The sequence below is a fragment of the Silene latifolia genome, chromosome 11 (genome assembly GCF_048544455.1).
Source record: "Silene latifolia isolate original U9 population chromosome 11, ASM4854445v1, whole genome shotgun sequence".
In the NCBI taxonomy this organism is placed as follows: Eukaryota; Viridiplantae; Streptophyta; class Magnoliopsida; order Caryophyllales; family Caryophyllaceae; genus Silene; species Silene latifolia.
In genome coordinates this window covers 12,422,761-12,441,271 of record NC_133536.1, presented here as the reverse complement: position 1 = coordinate 12,441,271, position 18,511 = coordinate 12,422,761, and the positions used below count along the sequence as shown (strand labels likewise).

Genomic DNA, 18,511 nt, shown 5'->3' with positions numbered 1-18,511 from the left:
GGGGTTTGGGGTTTGGGGTTTGGGGTTTAGGTTTAGGGTTTAGGGTTTAGGGTTTAGGGTTTGGTATTTGGGGTATGGTATGTTTTAATTATGTTTTTATTGGTTTATGTTTTAATTATGTCAAAACGCATTTTAAGGAATGTTTTTATTAAAATATGTCAAATTATGTTTTAAGGATTGTTTTAATTAAATTACGTTTTAAGTCAATTAATCGGATGCAGAGGATAATAAACTACAATAATCGGATAATTAAATAAAATAAAATATAAGGTACAATATTCGGATATATAAAATAAAAGGTACAATAATCGGACAAATAAAAGCTAAGAACAACTCGCGAAATCGCGCCATACACCAAACTGATGTCGATACAGGCCATTATAATGATCTACGCTTGCATCATGTACCCAACAAGGGGCTATTGGAGGCATAGGTGACAAGGGGCGTACCCGGAGCCGCAAATAGTGGTTTCCCGCATGTAATACCCATAAGACACCATATGGGGCACGTACTCCGGGGGGGGGGGCTCGTAAAGGGAAATAAGTAAAACTACCATTCCAATGTCGCTGACTTTCTCGATCGTCAAATGCAGAAATACAACATATCACCCAATTGTACATCGTAGCATAACCATATAGATCGAAACCGTCCATCCAATGACCCGAGCCACACGGTATCTGATCCATAAATGTAATTCTAGCTACCTCCGCATCAAATCTCCTTGGGCCATAAATATGTTCACGGTAAAGGGGACTACAGATTTCCCTAAGTAAATCTGTTATAGCCATCGTGAAATGAGATTGGTCATCCCGAACAGCATGTGAGATAACTCGAAAACCACAATGACCGTCTCCGGAAGGATTAAACCACGCTTCTAAATGCTCGTGAAACCATAAAGGCAAAAAGTCACGATAAGGAAAGTATCTCACATGACCAATGGTGTAGTCGACCTCAAGTGGTGCGCAATGTGATGTGACGAAACTCCTCGTACTCGTGGTAGCAGTGGTAGACGGTGTACCGGGGCCCGTTTGAGTGGATCGGGGGGTACCATACGGAGTAAAACGAACCGTCGGAGTAGAACGGGGAGTAGACGACGGAGTAACAGGAATCGTCGGAGTAGAACGGGGGGTACTAGACGGAGTACGTTGGGAAGACGAAGTACCTACTCGAACACGAACCCGTGCATGCTCAACGGCGGACGGATCTCTACGAGTTCCCCTAGTCGGACGTCCTCTAGGGTTCTCGTTGACCCGAGGCTCGTTTACATCCTCCTGATCCGGATGTATCTGAGAGTAAAGGGCATCGAACATGGATGATCTCATACTCGGATCTGCATTCCGAATTTCATCGAATAACTCCTCCAATCGATCATCATCACAAGTCGGCATTGCCTCCGAACCATCGTACTCCAACTTCCTCCAAAATGCATGTAACACATCAACAGGGACCCGAGATCCGTTTCTAGAAATGCGGTGAAGTGAACAAGCACATAACAAACCAAGTGTAGTAGCCTTTACACAACCGGAATCGATCGTCAAGGCATCTTCCGTCATCTTGGCACCTCTTTCTCGAATTCTTCACGCAATTCACTGATGGCATTCTTTGATATTTTGAAAGAAAGTCTGGAAAATAATCGCTGAATCCCCGTCAACCGCGTCGATCTAGATAACTCCAACGAGTGTCGGATCTCAACATGTTGCGTTTCCATCAAAGAATGAAACCGACTCCAGATGCTATCAATCGCCGATTTCGCTATTCACCATCTCTTCAAATTCGCATGAGCCGACTCAACCCGGGATGTAGAAGTATTGCCAAAATGAGTTATCTTGTTCGTTCTATACTTGGCCCATTTTTCCAAGTGCGGGAACCATTGCCTCTCAATATAAGCCGCCACTCCCGCCCATTCCCTTACCAATTTGCCCCACGCAACATTAAACTTATCTTCGGTCTCCGCCTCGACAACCGCAGTAAACAAGTTAAAAGTTACGTGCTTAGCCCAACTATCCTGTTTCGTGATATCAAGTGCTTTCGTCTCCACGTTAGAATATATATGCCAAAGACATAGCAAGTGAGACGAATCCGGAAAAACAATGGGAATCGCGTTCAACAAACCTCCCTCGCAATCAGTAACAATAGCATTAGGTTGAACGACATCATTGAGCAGGGCCTTCAGTTTCCGTAGGACCCACAGATATTTCTCCTCCGACTCATGCGTCACAAGAGCATACGCGATGACAAAGCTCTTCCCGACGGGTGTGACTCCAACCATCTCAACAAGCGGAAGACGGTATTCATTTGTCTTGTACGTGGAATCGATCTGTACCACATAATAGTATGATCGAAACATCTTAACCGCTTCTGGATGAGCCATGAACACGTGGGTTAGCTCATCGGTCTCCTCATCAGTGACCCAATAATGAACGTACTTATCTTTGAACCGCAAGTGCTAACATCTCATTGTGCTTAGGGTTTCTCCCATCTCTTTCCTCGACCCTTACTTTCTGAGAACGGTTGTAGATTTGTCGCCGATTAGGTCTTGACTTTTCCGGATTCCGCTGATGCAAACCCGCACTAATAATTGCCGGTCTAACGTGAGCTCTAACTTGGGCATCGATATAAGCCAACTCCTCGTCATCAAGCTTTGCAAAGTATCTGTCGCCGTCACAATACAACGTTAAACCATGATTATGAAACCCGGATCTCATCACAAGCTGCCACTTATTCTCTTCTAATTCAACAACTTTCATTGAAAATTTGCAATTGCACCACGCGGTAGCCGTGTTACCCCTCATTAAAGAATCGACATCCTTATTTACGGGACCTTTTCCACCCATCCGACAAACAAAATAACGTTGTCTCAAATTCGTGTTACGACCAACTTTCTTGTTGCTTGCTCTTTTTATACCAAACCCGAGTCGGAGTCCGATCTCATATGCCCAATTAAACGCTTGATACTAGATGCAAAAATCGCGATCGTAAAATGATCTGAGTAATCAACACCGTCTCCATCGTTAATCACCTGCGCACGCATTTCAATAAATTAGTTATTAATTAATTATTTGCTACGGAACGAGTCGAAGTAAATAAAAAATAATATAAAAGTAATACAAAGACGGTAATAAGTTATTTTATACAAAACGAGTCGGAAATGTTAAAGATAAAAATTTCATATAAACACGGTAATTAATTATTTAATATAAATTAATTAATTCAATTGTTTTATAATACAAAAACGGTATTTAATTATTTTAAATGTTTTATACAAAAAAAGACGGAAATTAATTATTTTAAATGTTTTATACAAAACGAGTCGGAAACAAACAAAAAAATAAATAAAAAATGAACGAACTGGGCCTTGGACGAAGGCAATTTTCGTCCAAAACCAGGCCTGGACGAAAAAACCCTTCGTCCATAATGGGCCTTGGACGAAGGATTTTTTCGTCCAGGCCTGGTTTTGGACGAAAAAAAATCCTTCGTCCAAGGCCCATTATGGACGAAGGGTTTTCTCGTCCAAAACCAGGTCTGGACGAAAAAGTTCTTCGTCCAGGCCCAGTTTGTTCATTTTTTTTTTTTTTTTCAATTGCATTTCCAAATAAATCCGTCACAAATTCTATCATAATTCCGTCTACATTCATGGCATCTATCCTAATTCGGGATTGAAACGATAAAAAAACATAAATTTTTAACAAAACTAAATCGTAAACTAACCTCGTTACTAGCTTCATTGTTGAAATCGTTGTTAAAATCGTTCCCGTTCATGTTGTTAATTACAAAACCCGACTTCTTTTTTTGTTTGAAATATTTTAGTGAGACGGTGACTTGTGTTTTAGTGAGACGGTAATTGCATTTGTGTTTTGAGACGGAAATTGCATTTTGGTGAGACGGATATGGAGTTATGATATGGAGGGCAAACTTGGAAATTTACGTTAATTGTCGACAATATTTAGTAATTTGTCGACGACGTATAGCAGGACCCATTTGGATACCCTAACAAAAAAAAATTCAAAAATAATTCTCTCTATTCCAAATTCTCTATATTCTAACCATAATCATCTTGATAAATAAATTTATTCAATTATGAATGATAAATCGAATGTAAATTGGCTAATTAATTTGTTAATTGCTTAATTTTGAGTTATGAATAAAACTAATATCTTCCATTAGTTATTTTAGATTGTTTTTTTTTTTTTAAAAAAAATTAGGGTTTGTGTTTATGGTTGTGCGATGGTGGTAGGATAATGGCGTTGGTGGAGGACGGAAGATGAAGGGTAGTTTAGGCAGAGGATGGCGGCATAGGGTGTCGAGGGCTAGGGTGGCTCGTGGGTTAGAGCCTTAGAGGAAAAGGGCGAGCGAAGATGGAGGGGAGCAGTTTCACTACCGGAGTAAGGGTGTTGGATTGTGGTGGTTGTGGGTAAGTGGGGACAGGGGCAGGTTAGTGCGACGAGGGGAAATGGGTGGGGGCTTGGCAAGGCGGCTGGACCTCGGCTGCCGGAGATACGAGGCCAGCGGTGGGGTGTATGGTGGTGGTTGACTTGGTGGATTGTTGGTAGTTTTGTACAACAAATAAGTTTTTTTGGGGGGGGGGGGGGGTTTCTCCGTTTTTTGGATGTAGTACATTGTTGGGGAAATTAGAGGGGTAGAATTGTCAAAAGTGTATTGCAATGGGTAAAATACGTACTACGAAAATCAACACCCTGTTTTTATTATACATTTGATACTTGATACAAACTTGTGTAATGGGACTATATAAACATGTAATCTTACACAATTTTAAAGGTATTATCCTTTGTACTCCGTATGTCCTAATTGATTATGGTTAGGAACCCTATAACACTCGCAAAGTCACGTGATGACCAAATAGGGCATTGTTTTTTCTGATACTTCAAGGTACAAAGAAACTCGGGTCACAAAAAGAAAACGCATGTATTATTATCCTATAAACATTTATAAATGCTATTGTTGTAACATTTTAATACGTAGTAAGGATTTTGGTCACCATCAAAGAGTCACACGTCGAGATATTGAGGTAATGTTATTGTTTGAGACTTTGAGTAAACAATGCCCAAAAGTTTTCTTTCTATAATCTTCTTTTAGTCTTCATTGCTCTTCTATTTTTCAATATCTCTAACACAATGTTGATAATTATTGCTCACAAAAGCTAACCCCCTTCGAATTACTTGAAACCCAACTCAATAGACGTCGAAATTTAGGTGAACGTGAACCGAAACCAAATCGACAACTTAATTTATTTTTCAATATCTCTAACACAAGGTTGATAATTAGAGCTCACAAAAACTAGCCCGCCCGAAATTACTTAAAACCCAACTCAATAGACGTCGAAATCTAGGTGCACGGAAACCAAATCGACAACTCAATTTGAACCGACCTCAGTATACAACAACTCAACTCATTTGAATCGATCATTTAGACTGTAAAGTAGATGACATAGATGATCCAAACATTTTATTATTTGTTCCATCTACGGCTCATTAGTAGGATACGAGTAGTTAAGTACGCATGGTAATTTCACTCATCTAGTACTAGTATTTTCGGTCCTAGCCCACTCGAATCATGACAAAAAAAAAAGTTTGAAAAAGTGTGGCTGCTGGGATTCGAGCCCAGGTCTCCACGGCCACAACGTGGAATTCTAACCACTAAACTACAGCCACTTTGTTGTTCAATAGTCCTACTTCACATTATATATATGTGTTACCAACATTTACCCGCCTAATTTAATTTTTCTCAGTAAAAAGATGAATAACTAGGTAAAATAATCGGGGACGAAAATCACCACAATCGATTTCAATGATCTCAGGTAAAAAATTCCGTCTTCTTAATTTTCACTTTCCTCAATTTACTGCAATTATTTGTATACATTGTTTTAATAATTTAACATTAATATTCATGAATTCACTCAATCATGCGATTAGGCGTTGTTAATTTTGTAATTTTTCTTGATTTTAGATGAATTGATAGCTAGAATGTGAGAAATCCAGCAAATTAATGTGATTTTACTGTATTAACGCATATTCAGTTAATTTTTGATACAATTTGTTGATTTCATGGAGTAAATCTTGTTGTTGAATGTTTGTTTCGGCTTTCCGGCGTTGATGCTGTAAAAGACTGTTGAAATACGGTGTTAGAATGTTTGATAAGCGGATGAATTATTAAGGTATAGAATCATTGATTGAACTATAATCAGAAGCTTAAGCGGATGATCGAAGTTTAATGAATAGTTCATCGCTTAGTGTGCATAAGTAGTGTGATCTCATCAGTTTCTGAATTATGCTCACGAGTAACGGAAATTTTAGGAATTCTGTGAAGGAGCTCGGAAATTTTGTGAAGGAGTTCAATAAGCTGAATTATGTTCATGAGTAACGGAAATTTTAGGAATTCTGTGAAGGAGCTCGGAAATTTTGTGAATGAGTTCAATAAGCTGAATTATGTTCATGAGTAACGGAAATTTTAGGAATTCTGTAAAGGAGTTCGGAAATTTTGTGAATGAGTTCAATAAGTAGGCATTGCTTGTTTTAACTGAGATTTTTTGTAAATTTATTTGATATTTCGATTAGATTGTGTAATTTTGAAGTAGCAATGCATATCGGGGAACTTTGAGTGAGTGTCTGTAGTTTGCTACTATGAAAATATTGTCACGCGCTACGAGAAGGAAACCTGATACTGAAGTTTGACATGTCCTTTTATTTCACATGAAACGGAAAGGAAGGGTTGTCGAACTAATGAATTTTGGTCTACCAGGGAAGGTACAGGTAGACACAGTTAGGGGTTTTGGATTGTGCAAAGCAACGTGTTAATATGCTAAATGTCGTACTTATTTAGTTATTTGTTACTAGTCTAAATCATGAGAAGAGGTAAATTGTGGATTGAGCAGTCAGCAGAGTATGGTATTTATGTCATCTTATTCTCGTAATAGTTTACTGTATTAATTGATAGTTGTGTTGTATCTCATTCTGTGATGTGTCGCCGTTGCTCTTACTTTCAGGCAAGAAAGAGATTCTGCACTTTCGGATGGAAATGTTAGAGTTCATATTGATGGGAACAATGTGATGGATGTTGTTGTGCCGTCAATGTGGCTGGTAATAAGTAGTGAGTAGGAACATATACTTGCTTTCAACAAGTTCGTGTCAGCACCTGTAATCTTGCTGCAATGGTCTCATTCTGTGATGTGTCGCCATTGCTCTTACTTTCAGGCTGGAAAAGGATTCTGCAATTTCGGATGGACGTGTTAGAATTCATATCTTGATGGGAACAATGTGATGGAAGTGGTTGTGTCGTCTACGTAGCTGATACCAAGTAGTAAGTACGAACATATACTTGCTTTCATCAAGCTCGCGGTAGTACCTGTAATCTTGCTAGCAATGTTCTTATACTCTTATATACGGATTTGTTTCGTGAGCCTCAGACAACGTGTTTCGAAAAGTGTGGCTGCTGGGATTTGAGCCCAGCTCTCCATTGTTGATACGTGGAATTCTAATCACTAAACTACAGCCACTTTGTTGTTTAGTCTCCTTACACTCCAACTTATATTTGACATACATCAGACATTTGCTGGTCTCCTCGATTCAATTTTCTCAGCAAAAAGATGAAGAGCTAGGTGAAAATCATCCACAACAAAGAATCAATTACAATCGATTTTAATGACCTCAGGTAAAAAATATCCTATCCTCAATTTTCACTTTCTTCAATTTACTGCTATTATTAGTATAAATTTTATACTCCCTCCGTCCCGGTCAATTGTTGTCCTTTCGTTTTGGCACAAAGACCAAGAAAAGAGGAAAAGGCCAATAACTAAATGACAAGTGGAACAAATTGAATGAGAATGATCAAATTACTCATCAACTCCATTCTTAAAATAGAAAGGACAACAAATGACTGAGACACCCCAAAATGGAAAAGGACAACAAATGACCGGGACAGAGGGAGTACTAATTTATTAATCGTCATGAATTCACTAAAACATGCGATTTGGTGCGTTTTATTTTGTAATTTTTCTTGATATTAGATGAATGGAGCCAAATATTAATTACTCTTTGGTTCTGGATTATGATGGAATAAAGCAAAATGGCTCACTAAAGTGGGTGCGCTTCTTTCTCTTGTGAAGTAGTGGTCCTTCGATGCAGTTCTCGACGCAATTTTCATCTTGGGTCATTCGGAAACAGCCTCTTTGTGTTGCTAACACAAGGGTAAGGCTGCGTACATCCGACCCCCCCTTACCCCGCAATTTGCGGGAGCCATTGAGGCACTGGGGTAATGTTGTTGTTGTTGTATTAGATGAATTCAGACGTACAATTGGTGAAATTTAGTAATTTAATGCGATTTTACTGTATTAACGCATATATAGTGAGTTTGTGCTACAAATTTGATTCAATTTGTGGATTTCATGGAGTAAATCTTGTTGTTGAATGTTTGTCTCGGCTTTTCGGCGTTATTAAGGTATAAAACCATTGATTGGTGCGGGTTTTAACCAAAGGCTTAAACTGAAGGTCGTAGTTAATCAATGGTTTCGTAGCTTAGTGTGCATATGTAGTGTGATTCTAATTTCTATCTTGTGATCATGACTTCACGAGTAACTGAAATTATAGAAATTTTTATAAAGGAGCTCGGAAATTTTGAGGAGTTCAATAAGTAGGCACCGGTTGTTCTAATTGGGACGGCTTGGGGATGAAGGAAAGATATTACCAGAATATTACTATTAGCTATAATATGTAGTACAGTATTAGATTTTTGTAATTTTATTAGATACGGAGTATTAGATTATAATTTGGAAGTAGCATTTACATATCGGGGAACTTTGAATAAGTGTTGTTAGTTTGCTAGAAAATAGCGTCAAGCACAATGCGAAGGAAACCTGATTTTGAAATTTGACATTTCATTTTATTTCACACAAAAGTGGAGATAAAGGGTTGTCCGACTAATGATTTTTGTACTATCGGCGATGGTAGAGGTAGACACATAAAGGGGTTTCGACATCTAGTATGAACTACTGAAATTGATCTCAAGTAGGTATAGATTTCGGATAGTGCAAATAGGTTTCATAAGCAGCTCAAAAGCAACGTGTTAATATGCTAAATGCTGTACTTTTTTGTTACCAATCTAAATCATGGGAAGTCCGGAAGAGGGAAAATGTGGATTTAGCAGTGTATGATATTTATGTTATCTTAATATCCTCATAGTTTACTTCTATTACTTGATAAGTGTGTCTCATTCTGTGATGTGCTGCCGTTGCTCTTACTTTCAGGCTAGAAAGATTCTTCACTTTCGGATGGCGGTGTTAGAATTCATGTCTTGATGGGAACGTAGCTGATATCAAGTGGTAAGTAGGAACATACACTTGCTTTCATCAAGTTCGTGGCAGCATCTGTAATCCTGATGCAATGGTCTAATACTCTTATAGATGGAATTATTTTGTGTATCTTTAGTGTCAAGAGTACTGACCTTAAACGAGTAGTTCGCTTTGGGCATTTCGTTCTGGCTGATGCACCAGCCTTTATTTTGTGAATGATTGAAGTATTGTGACTGATATACGAACCTGTATTTATATTGTGCTGACATGAGATACATTATGCTGTGTATCCTTTCAATTCACATTGGTTCAATGCTAAACAGAGGGCTTGGTTTTTGAATTTGGTTGATGGGTGAGGTTTTTTTTGTTATTGTACAAACATCTAAGTGGAGGACTACTTGTTTTAAATAGCGAGTTTGTGCGTGCTACAAAATATTATGTATTTAATATTTATATCTTAGGTGTGCATAAACTTTGCTACCATCACTATTAAGTTTTAATGCTCAGAGGATAGAGTGCAGAGGTATTCAGATATACTTTATGATGGCTAAATGGAGTGGGAGCATTTTTGCATTAGGATGATTCAGATATGTGTGGGCTGAACCTTTTGACTTACCTTTGGTCTTGCTCACTGGAAGCGTTCACATTTCATTCGATGATAGATTTCTTTTTTGAACAGTTTTGTTTGATGATAATTGAGCAACTGCTTATAGACATTGTATGTTCTATGTTTGTGCTCATTACTGCAAGCTAGCAAGTTAACCCCATCGTCATGCGCGTAAGTTAGTGCTTAGGACAATGATTCAGCAGCTAGCAAGCTGTTTCCAATCCCCCTATTTTCTTTGGACTTCCCCTGACTCGTTCACGAGCAGCAGGTTTTAGTTCTCCTGTATTGCTGCTTCATGTATAGGAAAAATAGCTGTTTGCCAAGGGGTCTGTATGACTGTATCACCGTCTGTCTGTATATCTCAATACATCTGCGATTTTTTTTTGGCTCCAAATATTTGATGCATAGCTTTTATTTATTCATTGGAAACATCCATCTTATTTATTTTGTTGGTCAAACAACTAGGTTGTATTAGGTTTAGGTCACACTACCCGTGACAATTCGACATCAGGGTTCTTGTTAGACGATTCCATATCATGCGGGGAATGAGACTTGGTCTTGTTACTTGGTAACACTCGTCAACATTCTCTTTCCTTCAATGAATGTGAGGAAAAGATAAACTTGTGACGCCAGGGGTGTAGTGTAATCTAACTATATTCGATCAATACCGACTGAAAATGCGATTGCTCGGTGTTGCCGTGTTTCAGTCTTGATTCAATATCGTTCTTGCTAGAGGCAATCAAATGAACTGACTTACATCTTCCTGTCATTCTTTTTAGTATCAGAATTGATTAAATAACGAGGTATAAATCCATCTAATTGCTGGAATGTATACTGAATGACGAATCTAATGTTGGGAATCAAGTTTATTAGATTGTCTGTTATGTTTGTAAATGACATTAGTGAAGCATGTGATAACCCCCATGTATCAGACACAAACTTGAAATATCGCATTGCTCACATGTTCGAGATTCCCTCTTAATGGTACAGGCAACTTGCACGCTAGGAAGACGACAATGGAAATGTGCATATGGACTTGAAGATCAGCAAAGCCAAAAGGGAATGATCTTCTTGTTGTTTAGTTGAAACTGGTTGATCTCTCAGCAAAAAATCAGGCAAGTACTTTTAATTATTCAGCTCAGAACGTGACGGTCATTGGCGAAGCAATAAAGTATTGGCACATTTGCTGCTGATAAAGATTGAAGGTAACTACTATTACTATAATAGCTAATTGCTCTTAACAATTATTCATTGTTTTGGTTGGTAGTTGAAATGTCTGTTAGAATTGTTGCCTGTGTTCCTATGTTTGCTGCTTTGTTTTGGACTTCATAATTTTTTGCCTATTCATCCATGATATTATAATGCAATGATTGGTCTGAAAGTGATATCCCATTATGTATACTTGGCCACACATAAGTGCTGAGATCATGCATTTTTATATTCTGAATTTCTGAGTAACTAGTAAATTGCCATCTATTCCTTATAGTATAGCATTCTTAGATGTCTACAGCTAATCACTGTGAAAATGACATGGGAGTAAGTTTGAATTACTACAGTAGTACAGTGGTTTATGAAAGTGACTACTTCATGAAGTCCCACTCAACAATATTATTTATTATCTTAAAGGCTCCCATGACGGCGTAAAGGGAGCCGCAAGGTCGATATTGATGCTGAGGGGTTCGAACCCAGGTCATGAGGACCACCGCTCATGACTTTACCAACAAAACTAGCTGACATATGCCCCTATATTGAAAACATAAATAGTTGGTTTTATTGACATGTAGTAAAAATTGGGAAAAACAACGCTTTTAGTTTACATTCGAGGATTAATTACTTAGTAACTTACTACGGTTATTCGGTGTAAATTTTTTAATATTCTATAGTGACGAGGGGTAAAATTGATCTGAATCTAGATAGAATGTCGTTGAATCCGAATTAATATCTATGTCACATAATTTGGTAAAGATTTGATCCAAGTACGCCGCTAGTGTTAGGTCTAGTGGATTCGTATTGGCTCTTAGACAAAATGTCCATTTGCGTGAGTTGTATTACGGAAAAGTGATCTAAATCCGTTTCAATGTTAATGGAGTCAGACAAGATGAGAATCCATCCAACCCCTTTCCTGACATTTACGGGAGTCCTTAAGTACTATGTACTAATGTTGTTGTATCAATCCTTATAGTGACAATTATGTTGGACAAGTGAGTGAGTCATAATCGATACTTAAATACAGATGGAGGGAATATTGTCTCTATATGTCCATAGCTATTCACTGTGAAAATGACATGGTACTGTTTTTTTCCCTATTGGATCTCAATGGAAGTAAATTATTGACTATGACCGTCTCATAGTCTATGAGACGGGTTTTTTTTATAGGTTAAACACTCATTTATACAATCAACAATTGGGTATTATTGTAATATATAAAAGGACTGTCTCATGCTATAAGACGCTCTTACACAATAATTACGGTTTTTTTTTACATAATCTTACTCACAAGAAGCCAAATTCATTTCTGGCATTCTTAAATTGAATTGCAGCTCCATCAGATTGGTGCTGAGAGCTGACACACAGATTAAATAACAGATGATAGCCAATCATAGGAAGAGAGTTATATAAGCCGACAATGTGGCTTAAATTAAGGACAGACAAAGGCAGTTAAAATGCATTGGCCCTAGGTAACAAATAGGGGACAATGTTGCTTAAATTATTAAGATTTAGCAGAAAGGTCTTCCTCCACCATGGATTTATGGAATTTACTAGGGATTTGTAAATGTGCTTAATAGGTAAATGAGCTGATGAGCTGGATTCCTGTGAGAGGAATGTACAGTTGTTTGGTTTGTGATTTAATAATCTTTGCTGTTTTTGTCTTTTGTTTAATTTCTTACAACAAATTTTTAAAAGTAATTGTTGTCTAAGATCGTTGTACATTGTACAATGTACAACGATCTTTTTGTATGTTAAATACCTCATTTGTTGATAGTACTGAATAATTGATTAACTAATCAGAGGGCCGTCTTACGCAGTGGGGCGATCTTATTTTATAATTTGTGTTTTTAATGCTTTGTCAGAAGCCATTGAAGTTCACTTGTTTCTGGGGCTTCAAGTACGGAGTATCATGGAGGTTACATTTCCTACCCTCATATCCTTGGCATTTAATGTGTATTTTGGTGGCTTATGTTCATGTTGCTGGGACCTGTTCATTCTTCCACTAGCACCAAAAAGGCCTAAGAGGGAACTTTGAGTCTGTCCTTTAGGAATATCAATACTAACATTTAACGTGGGTTTCCCTTTCTGAGGCTAAAGACTCACTTATTCATTGATTTCAGTTTGTGATATCATAAAGTAAAATGACGCGTTAAATTGGTTGCAATTTTTGAGTAGGTATTTGATGGGATTTTGGATGCGATTTCCTTATTGGTCATTCGAATCAGTTTCTGTGTACATCCGATCTCCTTAAGTCGTCATTTGGAGGAAGTGAGGAACGCTTGAGACATAAAAGTAACATGTCATTTAAGTGTATCAAGACCTAAAAGTGTACTGAGTGAAAATAATGCCACGTACCGCGGCCGTAATAAATAGTTTAGGACATAACAAAAAGGATATTTAATGTGTAGCATAGTTGCATGTGAGATGTTGGTGATGGATTGAAGATCTAATTAAGTGTATAAGATATAAGATGATTCATTAATATATAGATGATGCTATAGGTGTGCTAAAGAAGAAATACTATGGGATATATTCATGTGTTGGTAACCAAGTTCACTGCATGAGAATGCCTATTGTCATATCTCAAAGGGATTTGGTGGAGCACTCAAATCAGACTGAATTGAAAGCTGGCAATACTTTGGTTAGGTGTTGTAGTGTGCGACCGCCGTATGGTATGACCGTGTGACGAACAAAAAGTGACTATTGTATGATAAATAATGACCATTTTATGTTAAAAAAGTGACCACTTTGGTCATTTTATAATAATATAAGGTGGTCACCTTTTACCATAAAATAGTCACTTTTTACTACAAAGTGGTCAATTTCTAAGTGGCCGTACCATACGACGGTCTTATAATATAATTTGTGGTGGTTAGTGTTGGTTCTTTGTTGAACTTATGGTGAGGTTGTTGATGAGCAAAAAATTGAGAAAATTTGATGACCCTGTTATTAAAACTGATAAGAGGATGTTGACTTTATTCAACGATGATGACTTTAAACCGTGTTTGAAAATTGGTTGCCTTTTGGAATGTAGAATAGACCATTTGTAAAAGTCATCTAAAATTCTAGATTCAGGAACAGGATATAATGTCTGATTTTACAAAGCATTCTTACTGTCTGTTAGATTGTAGTGAATGTGGTGTTCTGGTTTCCTGGAAAAGGTCTCTGACTCACAGTTTAACCTGCAGAAGGAGTATTCATGGTATTAGACAGGCCGTTGAGACACCGCATCGCTACTTTGTAAAGATCCAACGGGTACGTGTCTAAGTGTTATCGCCTTTACTCACACTCATTTAAAAGTGTCCGATAGGGTACGTGTCTAAGTGTCGGAGTCGGCTATTTGTACGAAAAATATGCATAATTTTGCTTCAAATGAGGTGTCCATATTTCATACCCTTATGGAATGTCCGACATGGGTACGAAAGAGAATAAGAAGAGCCAAAGTAACATTTGTTGTCCTTGATTTAGGTGATTTGAAAACAATATGTTTGAATTTGACAGAGTACTAAGGCTACGTACATCTGACCCCTTGCAACATCATGTGAGTGAACTTCTTAAGACATTGGAGTTATGTCGTTGTTTAAAGTCATGTTTTAATATCATTATAAACATTCTCACCCATGGTTTTAAGAAACTTCATTGTCCTTGCCATAGTTAAGATCATTACGGTACCCCCCTTAGCCCCTTATATCGCCATGTGGGTGAGCTTTTCAAGGCACTGGAGTACTGTCGTTGTTTAAAGTCATGTTTTATTATCATTATAAACATTCTCACCCATGCACTTAAGAAACTTCATAGATAGATCCCTTGGAAGTAGAAGACATTGTAAGCAAAGGTGCAAAGATAGGCTGTATGCAGCTACGAGGTCGGTTAGGAAACTGAAGAGTAGGTATAGGAGGCAATAGCCGTGTATGAGCTAATTAACCATATTGCTTAGGTTACATTAAATGTAGAGAAAGTTATATATAATCTCTTTAGAAGAAGGATTGCGAGTAGATCTCCTGGTCACATGCCTCTTGGGGACCATCAATAAGTACTCTGTTCTAACAGCTTTCAATAGTACAGTAGAATAATCAATAAACAAGAACCCTTAATGGTCCCCTGAGGCATATAGTAGGTAGATTTGTTACAATCTTGCCAGGTAATGTCAAATTCACTGTATAACCAGAAAATGAAATAACCAGATGAAGTCATGGGTCATCTACAGACTTCCATCATTTGATCTTAATTGCTAATGTCTGTTTGTTCCAAACTTTTTGCTAGCTCGTTCATTCGTTCAACGGGATTTTGTAGTCCTTGCAGACGGGTTATTTTGGTTGGATTCGGTTGAGTGGTTATGGCCTTATGCAGAGGTCCTTGCTTAGGTTAAATATATACTCTTGACTCTTGATTCAGATCAGCCATTTTAGATCGGATCATTTCGGGGCATGTTATATTTGGATTAGGTCAATTTAGGGTTTGGGTCTATTTTAGATCGGGTTATTATGTGCCGGAGTCATTTTTGGTGTGTTATTAAGTCGAGTGGCTATGGCCTTATGAAGAGGGCCTTGTTTCGGTTAAATATATACTCTTGATTCAAATCAGCCATATTAGATCGGGTTATTTTAGGGCATGTGTCAATTTAGGGTTTAGATCTACTTTGGACTGTACTTCTTTAGTTCGGCTTTGGTTAGTTTTGGTATGTCGAGGGCTCAGGGCTGTCCTAGAAGCATGGTATTAAATATTGTTTCCAACATTGAGCATAGAGTTAGTTAACATGTACTAATTCGGACCTTGCATCTTATGTGGAGCCGATACTACTTCAAAAACGAGTAATCTTTGAAAGTTTTATAAACCGTTCATGATCGAGTGTCGCCCGTTTTATCTTAAATACCCTGGCTAGAAGTACCTTCTAGGTGGTAGTTTGAAGTGAAAGGGCCATGCTAACTGGTATCCTGTTGTCCAAGGTTGCTGAGTTGTCTATGTCATTGCATTAAATTTAGAAAAATTGAACAGGATATAGTAGGAAATTAGGCATATGTTCTAGCTATTCTTAAGTAAGGCATTTTGCTGTGAGTTCACCTTACAAGAAGATAATGCAATTAAATGCACTCTATAATTAATGATTAATGTGTAGCACCATCTCACAGTATGAGATAAATAAGTGTTAATTAACAAGAAAACCGTCTCACACCGTAAAACGGTCTTTTTTTCTGGAAGGACGAGGGTAAGTTCAATGTGCGCTGGGTAAAGCTACGAGTATACGTGATAGCGGGTAGCGGGCAAATCACGTATACCAGGTCAACCACCCTTTTAGGGTGATAGACTCGAAGCCTAAAAGTCATAGTCTCATACGTCAGGCCATATTACCGTCTCACAGTGTGAGATAAATAAGTGTTAATTACTTAACAAGAAGACCGTCTCACATCGTAAAACGGTCTTTTTTTTTTGGAAGGACGAGGGAAACTTTGGTATGCACTGGCTAAAGCTCCCAGTATATGTAATAGCGTGCAAACCACGTATACCAGGTCAACCACCCTTTTTAGGATGACAGTATCGAAGCCTAAAGGCATAACTAAAATGCTTTAAAAGCCTAATATACTGTAAAACGGTCTTATTCTATAATTTGTGTTATACTCCATACAATATGACTAAAATGCTTTAAAAGTAGGAAAAGGTGATCCTATTCCCAAAGGAACCTTCACACTTTGGATAATGGAATTGTTTCTTCTACTTTAATCTTCATTGGATATGGTAATTAAGATATTATGCATGATTATATCAAAAGCTTCAAATTCCAGCATGCATCTTCTTGGGTGTTCCATAATTTTTTTAGTTGTGCTATCTAATCACATTATTTTACTGTTTACTGTAGTAACTAGCTCTAGTTAACAAGGGGGGACAACTGGACAAGTAGCACTTTGTTGTTTTTTAAGCATTGAAATTTACATTCATGTAAACCCTGAGCACTGTTGCTCTAAAACAGGGGGTCCCTGGTAAATAGTTGAAAATTTACTCCTTTGATCGTGCTTTGTGCCTCAAGTTTTTTTTAATTTGCTTGTTCATTAATCTTACAGCCCCGTAATTATTGTATAAGGTCGTTGTATATTGTACAACGGTTCTTTTGTACTTCGTATGTTGAATGCCTCAATTATTGGTAGTAAGTCAGCAGAAGATCAACGTTGTTATAGATCGTTATATGGGTTTACATATTTTGTCCGATTCATGGCTACAATCAATCACGTCAGAAGAAATGGATACTCATCAAGGAAGATTCGGAGACCCTCTTATGGATGAAAGCCTTTTGCGGCGAATCGATGATAGAGACTCTGTTGCAGTGTTTCATTCTTTGAACAAGAATTTATTTCCTATGGTTGTAATCGATTTGTATCCGATTGAGCTTGGCATATGTTGTAGATGTCGTATGACTTTTTATTAATGATAATGATCTTTTCTCAAAAAAAAATAAATGAGTGTATCAATAAAAAGTCATTTTACGTTGTAAGTCTTATTCTATAATTCGTGTTAACAACCAGGTTAAGTGATATTCTTGTACGACATGAAGCGGTGAACTATTAAGGTTTTCAGCGATATTTTACGTTTAAAAGCTCATTCCGAGGCCTTATGGTAAGACATGATGAACTTTAATTTGGAGCTTAAAAGCTTAATCCGTAACTAAAAGTTAACACCTTATTTTTGTGACCTATATTTAAAATGTTCTCATTTGAAAAGACTCAAAGAGTTGTGACATCCGTCACAAAAGAGACTTACTGCTTAATTATACAGGAATTAAAGACTCTATGGGTGTTGTCCTTGGTCTACTAGTACTAGTAAAGTTGTTTTATTGCATCTTATAGTTGTATTATTATGACATCAATTGGCCCAATGAAATAAGACTATACTTTTATGTTCTAAGCTCATGTCAAATTCTTGGTATGAAGTAGGAGTTGTGATGTGATGGCTGCTATTATGTGATTCAAGAGAAAACTTAAAAGACAGTCTTAACTTAAGACCTTTCATAATCTCCTTTTATTTTCATTTCTATTTTAATCGATTATGAGAACAGTCTTAAGTAAAGACCGTCTTAAATAAGAATTGCACAAAATCTCGCTATAGACGGCAACTATCCGTCTATAACTAAAAACAGGCAAAGTAACATACCACATTACGCATCAGACAAACGACAACTTGCGTGGTGGGGCCCAAAAATGTCACCACTTTAAAGGTATTTGACCCGTCCCTTGCTATAGACGGATATATCCGTCTATAGCAAGACTTGCTGTAAGAATTGATGATCCTTCTTTTTCTTCTCGATTTTCTCTCGGACCTTCTCTTCTAATACACGATTAGAATAATATCAGGAGTTAGTGATGTCAAGTTCTTGTAAAATACAAGTTGTGATGGCTACTCTTATA

The 18,511-nt window shown here is 37.5% G+C and overlaps 1 long non-coding RNA gene and 1 other non-coding gene across 7 annotated transcripts; one reads left to right on the top strand and one right to left on the bottom strand.

Annotated features, from left to right (window-relative positions):
• Window positions 1-5,597: 5,597 nt before the first annotated feature.
• TRNAH-GUG (transfer RNA histidin (anticodon GUG)) lies at window positions 5,598-5,669 on the bottom strand. Its single transcript has one exon. It is a non-coding gene; the product is annotated as a tRNA-His (tRNA).
• Window positions 5,670-5,747: 78 nt separating this feature from the next.
• LOC141611086 (uncharacterized) lies at window positions 5,748-17,689 on the top strand. 6 transcript variants are annotated; one of them, XR_012528501.1, is made up of 9 exons: window positions 5,748-5,815; window positions 7,001-7,094; window positions 7,209-7,314; window positions 7,560-7,665; window positions 9,257-9,331; window positions 10,899-11,113; window positions 12,980-13,032; window positions 14,306-14,372; window positions 16,972-17,689. It is a non-coding gene; the product is annotated as an uncharacterized LOC141611086 (long non-coding RNA). The 6 variants fall into 6 exon arrangements; XR_012528500.1 differs by having other exon boundaries at window positions 14,586-17,689; XR_012528499.1 differs by having other exon boundaries at window positions 14,309-17,689.
• The last annotated feature ends 822 nt before the right edge of the window (window positions 17,690-18,511 follow it).